Below are 6861 nucleotides of genomic sequence, written 5' to 3'. Positions count from 1 at the left end.
AAATAGAAGTCCTCTGCCTAAATTAAGGGGGGCGTGTCCCCTGAAATTCCCCCCCGCCAGAATCTACGCATGCACAGACATTTGCAACATTGCTGTCTTTGTGTACCCCTTAATATTTGTAGTGTCTGATGTCATGGCCGCTTGCAAACTGAACTGAGACCTCAGTTTTACAGACACTGATGTGGAAATGATGATCATCACACCAGTACACAAATCTGTCCACCTCAGCTTTGGGGCAGCTAATGCCAGGGTTGCTGGTAAATAAACTGAAAAGAAGCGTCATCTGAAATCTTCACAACAAAACTGATCAGATTAGGAGCTCACACAGTTGTTTGTGTGCAGAGTAAATACAAAAGGTTATACAGACACACCCTACCCTTGTGTTGTATCAGAGAGTAAAGATTTTTGGTTGTTTAAATTACCACTACAAAAGGAATTACTGAGTCAGGGTGTTTTCAGAGTGGGTTCGTATTGTGTTTCAGATACTTTGGGCAATGTTAATAAGTCAAATGCTACTTCCCACCTTTGTTATCTTATCTCAGTTGGCCCCCCTCTTTGCTGAGTCACAATCCAAATATAATGTATGTAGGTGAGAGGCTCCACTTCTCATATAGAGATACAGACCAAGTAAGCAAGCAAGCAGCCCCAGGAGCCTTTTTTTTTTTTTTTAAAAAGGCAGCATCTCTGGGCCTCTCGCTGTTAAACAATGCAGGGTTTATTGTGTTTCAGTATACTGCTTGGCCTGTCTGTAACCCTCCTACACCTCATAACTGCCTTCCACTCAACCAAGACTGGATATTAGGTCAACTCCTGACCTACAAAGGCTCTACACAAACTCTCCCTTCCTTCTATCTCAGTTCACCATGCATAAATTATGTCATATCTGATATGGTGTTTCTATATCAGTTGTCTGTCACCCCTAAGGAGATACTCGAATCATTTCTCAGGTCAGTCTATAAAAATTTCAACCTGCCTCAAAGCTCAGCTCCTGCTATTTTCAACCTGGAAGTTTTCCCTTCATATTTCTCTTTTCATGTCAGTATATAAATATTAAATTGTAAAGACATGCTTGGGGGATTATAGAGATTGATTTTTCAGTGCTAGGACTGTACTGGCGAGCTATGCAAGTCGATCTAAAATAATGCAACTGATGAAAATGTAGCTAGAATTAATCAGCGTGATTAGGAAAAAAGGTTTTACATTGAAAATATGGCTGAAATTATCCTTTAAAAGAACAGACTGGAAACAGCTAGCTCGTCTTCAGTGCTGGTAGGCGGATTTTGCTTCCAGTCTTTATACTAAGCTAAGCTAACCAGACACTGGCTGTAGTGTCATAAGTAGTGCGGAGATATGAGAGTGGTATCGACCTATTCTTGGGCAAGACACTGAAAGGGCATAGCTCCTAAAATGTTGAACTATTCCTTTATGCAGCTAATAACCATCATTAGTGTGATATGCAGTAAAGAGTTTTAATATCTTATGACAGTCTATATACTCTTTATGAGTAATGAATACTTATTTTGGCATGAAAACAACCTGATTTAAGGACAGCAACTGTTGGCCTGAAGTGATCAGCATCTGCTCCCAAAATCCATGTTTTATGATGTTTTACGATGTTGTTTGGCACGTGTCTGTTACCCCTCACCTCAAAGCCCCTGTTGTCTTCATTGTACTGGACCACATCCATAAAGTTGCCAGCCAGAGTTTCCAGGAAGTAGGCAGAGTCCATTTCTGTCTGGATTTGCAGTTTGGAACACAGGCTGGAGGGGGAGAGGAGAGAACAGATGGAGGAGGAAGGAGGAACAGAAAAAAGAAAGCAAGGAAGGGAGGGAAATGATGAAGAAGAGGAGGAGGAGGAGGAGGGAAAATTGCGGGAAAACAGAGGTGGAGAAAGGGAGGGAATGTGGGGGAGACAGAAAGGCAAATTGGAGTTTTGGCATTTGTACAGTGCATCTTGTCATATTTTCTCTTTTCCTGTGTTGTCAGGAAATTAAACCTCTAGGTAATTTCACTGAAAGTACAACAATTAGCCACCTGCAAGTGTTTATGGCTTCTTGTGTATGAGAACCAGCAAGACAAAAGAGTTGCACATCTTTAGAGAAGTACCCGGCCACCAGGGATAAGGATGGACTGTGTTGACCAACTTTCTCTCCAAATATGGAATAAAAAAAATGTATTAGTCATGATAGGCTCTAGGGACAGCAATATCCTTCCGCCAGTTTGGTCCAGACTAAAACATCTCAACAAATATTAGACGGACTGCCATGAAATTTTATACAGACATTCATTGGTTCCCAAAAGATGCATCGTACTGACATTGCTGACCCCCTGACTATTCCTTTTGCGCCACCATGAGGTTGACATATTTGGTCACCATGAGGTTGACATATTTGGTGTTTTTGAGTTGTCTGAAATGAAATTTGGTTCAGGCATTTATGATGTGTTATGGTAAAATTACAGCTTCCTTTACTGTCTGTCTTTATCTGGTAATTTCATCTGTGTGTGTGTGTGTGTGTGTGTGTGTGTGTGGTGTGGTGTGTTGTGTTGTGTGTGTGTGTGTGCAGTGACGATGCCTCCTTCATGATGAAATCAGGACGCAAGTACTGTTTTCTCTGAGGCATTGTGGTTTGGAAGCTGGACAAGGCTCCAAACCACCTGTGTGACCTTTGTGCCTGCATGAGGACATGTCTGAATCTACGGTCTGCGTGATCTGCAAGGAGCTAAAATAAAAGGTGTCCAGTGTGGTTGCGGCAGAGCTGACACAAAGACAGGGCTTTAGTGTGTCTCCATGGCGGTATTACTTCTGCGAGACTAACCACATCATGTTGACTGACCTTACAGTCACTATACAAACCTAAAATACGCAAATATAAAATGACACCAGAGACGGCCACAATGACTGCACACGTAGCACAAGCATGCTAAGAATAACTTCATGCTTAAAACTGAAATCAATGGATGAAAAATGAAGAGGGGGATTAGTGAAACAAGGAGCTGAGAAAATAAAAAAAGCCATTCATTGAAACCTTTGACTACAATGATAATGACACTAATAAACACAATGTGTGGAATATGATTAAAATGTTTAGTTTGGTTTAGACGCTTTCCATCGACAACCAATGCAGTGCTGATCGATTCTACAATGAACAGATGTAAATAAACTGGATCACATCCATCCTATAACAATGGGTGACACTGGCTGGCTTTATTTTGATATCTGCCCATTGTATTCCTCTCTGGAGCATGCCCCACATTCCAGTGAGTCCCAGGCTCAGTCCAAAAAAGCTTGAGGGATGCTCATGAAGCTGTAACAGGACCCGACTCAACCAGGACCCAAGACAACCCTCCCTGCTCTTTGAACCTCTCACATAGCTCCAGGTATCACTAGAGTCCACCTGTTGTTACACTGACGCTATGACCGCTCACATCCAACTGTGCTGCTTCAAATGTAGCCCCACTTACTGACCGAAAATGATTAAAGGAATAACTCAAAACCTTTTCTTTCTGAGTGTTAGATATACTATTGATATCCTTTTGATAACTATATAGTTAATATGAAGCTAAGGCTAGTTCGTTTAGCTTAGCCTAAAAGCCTGGCTCTGTACAAAATCCTAAATTTAAAAATGACAGCGTGTGGTTTTAAGCCTTGTTGTCACTGTTAGGTTGCCAGGCAACCAGCAAAGATTACAGGCACTCACTGCATTTCTATGGATACAAATTGGTCTGTGTTTTTATGGATTAAACAAATGAGATATTATGTGTAAATAAGTACATTATAGAGGTGCTGGTAGGTGTATTTAGTTAACTTTGTAGTGTAATTGACTGGGCCTTAATGCTAAGCTAAGCTTGTCCTCCCAAAACAAAGGTGATACATTATGCACATACTCTCATGATTGTCCCAAAACTACAATATCACTGAGAGAAGTCAACTTTCTCCTTTCCTTTCCTCAGATATGCTCTGTGCTAGGCTCGTCCGTGGTTAAAAGATAAAAGTGAAATATATATAGTTGCATCTTAAATAAGATAATGTTACAAAAATGCTAGCTAACTAGCTAGCTGATCCACATCAATCATTAGCTAGTTGCATATGATAGCTGATGTTAGCAAAGCGGAAGCTAAGTCGCTTGTTAATGATTAATGAAGATTAGCTAGCAAGTTAGCTGTCGTTTTGCTAACATTAGCTGACTCAAGATGTCACTACGTAAGAGTAAATGTCGCTTTAATCTTTTAACCATCTTCAGAATTCAAATGGAGGAAGTTGACCGCAGTTCCAAAATGGGCGGGGCTTAAGAAAGGTCAGTTATGAAAGCAATGGCTTTTATGAACCCTGCAACGATAGGATTACTTCATCATTCCCATGTTTCTGTTGACAAACAAACAACTCCTAAATGTCATGCTCTATGATCATTTTTTGCTATTTGACAGTGAAGACACACTATAGGCCTTCTTGCCACAGCACATATTGTAATGTTATGGTAGGAAAAGCACGGGTGTAATTAATAACATTAATCTTGGCTGTATTCCATTTTAGTTTACCACTCCAGTACCCTGACGACGTGCATGCTGACTCACTGTTTGGGCTTGCTGGGACACTTAAAATGTAACAGAAACATAGTTAATGTTATTAATTACACCTGGGCCAGTATCAGTCAAGGAAAAGGTCCATTGCTTCTTTGCATGCTCACTTATTCTGTCTGATTCTGTCCTCTGCTCAGTTAAGACAGGTGGAGCTCTGCTGGGAGTTTACTGAGGTTATCAAACTTTATTAACTAATTAAGCTGTGGATCAGTCACTTCAATCACAACATCAGGAGAGTGAGAGAGATGTCAGTCAGTACAGTTTGCCCACACAGCTCACTGCAAACACCTGTGTAGGTAAACTATGGCTGAATCATGGCAGACTTGTCAATAGACAAGATGCATCCCAGGTCAAGGGAAGCAATGCCACGGAGAAATATCATTCATTTCTAAATCAATTCAATACTCGTAGCTTTTGCCAGGATGTGAGGATTTGCAGCTGTCCTTAGTCATATATGACAGTAAACTGAATATTTTGGGGGTCTGGAGTGTTGATTGGACAAAGCAAGTAACTTGAAGACCTCTGCCTAAGGGGAAATTACAATATTTCACTATTTTCCAACAGTTTATAGAAAAAGCCATTCGTCAAGAAAACTAATCATCAGAGTAACTGATAATAAAACTGTGTATATAATGTTAGTTGCAGCTCTAGAATCTAAGCAAGCAAAGCATCATTATGATGTTTTGTGGAATAATTTATGGAATTTAAACCCTTTAAATTGATGATAGAAAATGAATTGTGCCAAAGCCTGGGATAAAATAGAGTAAAAATGCAGTAAATGCAAATTATTTAGTATATTATTATATTTAAAAAATAATTTTGACAGTTTAGGGCTGTGTTCTCCTCTTCAGTTACACGGATATCTTGATGTATCCCAGATGACCATCTTATCACATATTATTATGTATTGTAGAATCATTTGTTATTGTGGAAAGATAATCATAATTCCCATTGTCATCCTTCACCAGATAATCAAGGGCCAATTATTTTACATGGTTGGCTGGTTAGCTGCTTGAAAGTGCAATTACAGAGTTATTTGATATATGAAAGAAGTCTTGTAATGATGGTGTACATCATCCAAAGGTTTGGTCAGCTCATATTTTGCAGTTTTTTGGAAATTACAGGACAGAGAAGGTATGAGTTACAGAGAGTTTAAGCACTGTACTTGAAGTCTTTGGTGATGTTGTCATAGGTCTTGGGATCCTTCAGGCGCTCGAGAAGGGTATCTGAAGCCTTTTTTACCAGTAACGGGCACTCTGCGTTCTCTGAGGCCAACGAACGCCGCACAACCTCCAAGTACTCTGTCAAAACATAAAGACAGAGGGAGGGATGGGTTGGACACTTAAACCTGGGCTGCTATAGAAAGACCACAATAATACACAAAAACTCTAGTTAAACATACAGGGCTATTTTGAGACGCTGCAAAAGTACCAATTCATCTTCAAAATAAAGCATGATGCCAGTTCTGGTCAAGTGCTTTGTGAAAGTATTTGTTTAAAAAGGTTTCTGTGAGGTTGAAAGTGAAATGATGAGTCTCAACCAAAGTAAATTTCACAGTTTATGAAACTCTAAAAAGCAAAAAAAGCAAGGCTCTCAAGGGAAAAACTCGACATTACAAAACCTTGGAACATTTCCACCTGGAGTGAAAGTCAGCCTCTTACTGCTGACTAACTGCAGTGCAGTTAGGGGAAATAATAACTTTGCGGTGCCATGAACTAGGGAGGAAAGATATCTGACGTCAGTACACCATGTACACCATTCTCTGTGAGTTTCGTCTTGGATACCTTCCTCGAGTCAAAGAGAATGTGGTCCGAATGTGTGCGATAGTGTCTTCAAGATAGCAGGAGTGTGTGGGTGGAACAGTGCAGATCCATGTTCAAAGCTACTCTGACCTTCATTCCAGCCTGCAGCCTTCCGGAGGAAAACAATGGGCTCAGCCAAACACAACACAGACACAGATAGAGAGTGAACCCTTCCTCATCTTTGATCTGTCTAGGGCCCTTACTTCCAAGGCACTGAACAAAACTGGAAAAGTGTAGTAAATTTCAATTCAACGCTTCATGTGCTTTACAGAAATGCTGATACAGGAGCACACTGTAGGGATTACAGGCTAAATACATTTCAAAGAGGGTGTTCTTTAAATAGGCGTTGTTTAGTGCATTATGTAGAGCTGAATTTAACAGTGAAACATATAATTAAACAATCTCAAGTCATCCTTTATGTGGGATCTACAGTTTATTTCCTGAGAACAAATCTGACTTAAATTAACTTTTTTTAAATGGA

At 40.1% G+C, this 6861-nt stretch overlaps 1 protein-coding gene and 1 long non-coding RNA gene across 2 annotated transcripts in view; one reads left to right on the top strand and one right to left on the bottom strand.

Annotated features, from left to right (window-relative positions):
• prss16 (serine protease 16) overlaps positions 1-6861 on the top strand; it is an 11449-nt gene that overhangs the window by 2130 nt on the left and 2458 nt on the right.
• Positions 655-5884, bottom strand: LOC118341199. The gene is made up of 2 exons (XR_004797419.1): positions 5744-5884; positions 655-1760 (listed from the first exon to the last, which is right to left on the bottom strand). It is a non-coding gene; the product is annotated as an uncharacterized LOC118341199 (long non-coding RNA).

The sequence above is a fragment of the Morone saxatilis genome, unplaced genomic scaffold (genome assembly GCF_004916995.1).
Source record: "Morone saxatilis isolate NCDOM2014 unplaced genomic scaffold, NCSU_SB_2.0 Contig8, whole genome shotgun sequence".
Lineage (NCBI taxonomy): Eukaryota > Metazoa > Chordata > Actinopteri > Moronidae > Morone > Morone saxatilis.
This window is presented reverse-complemented; position numbering and strand designations above follow the sequence as displayed.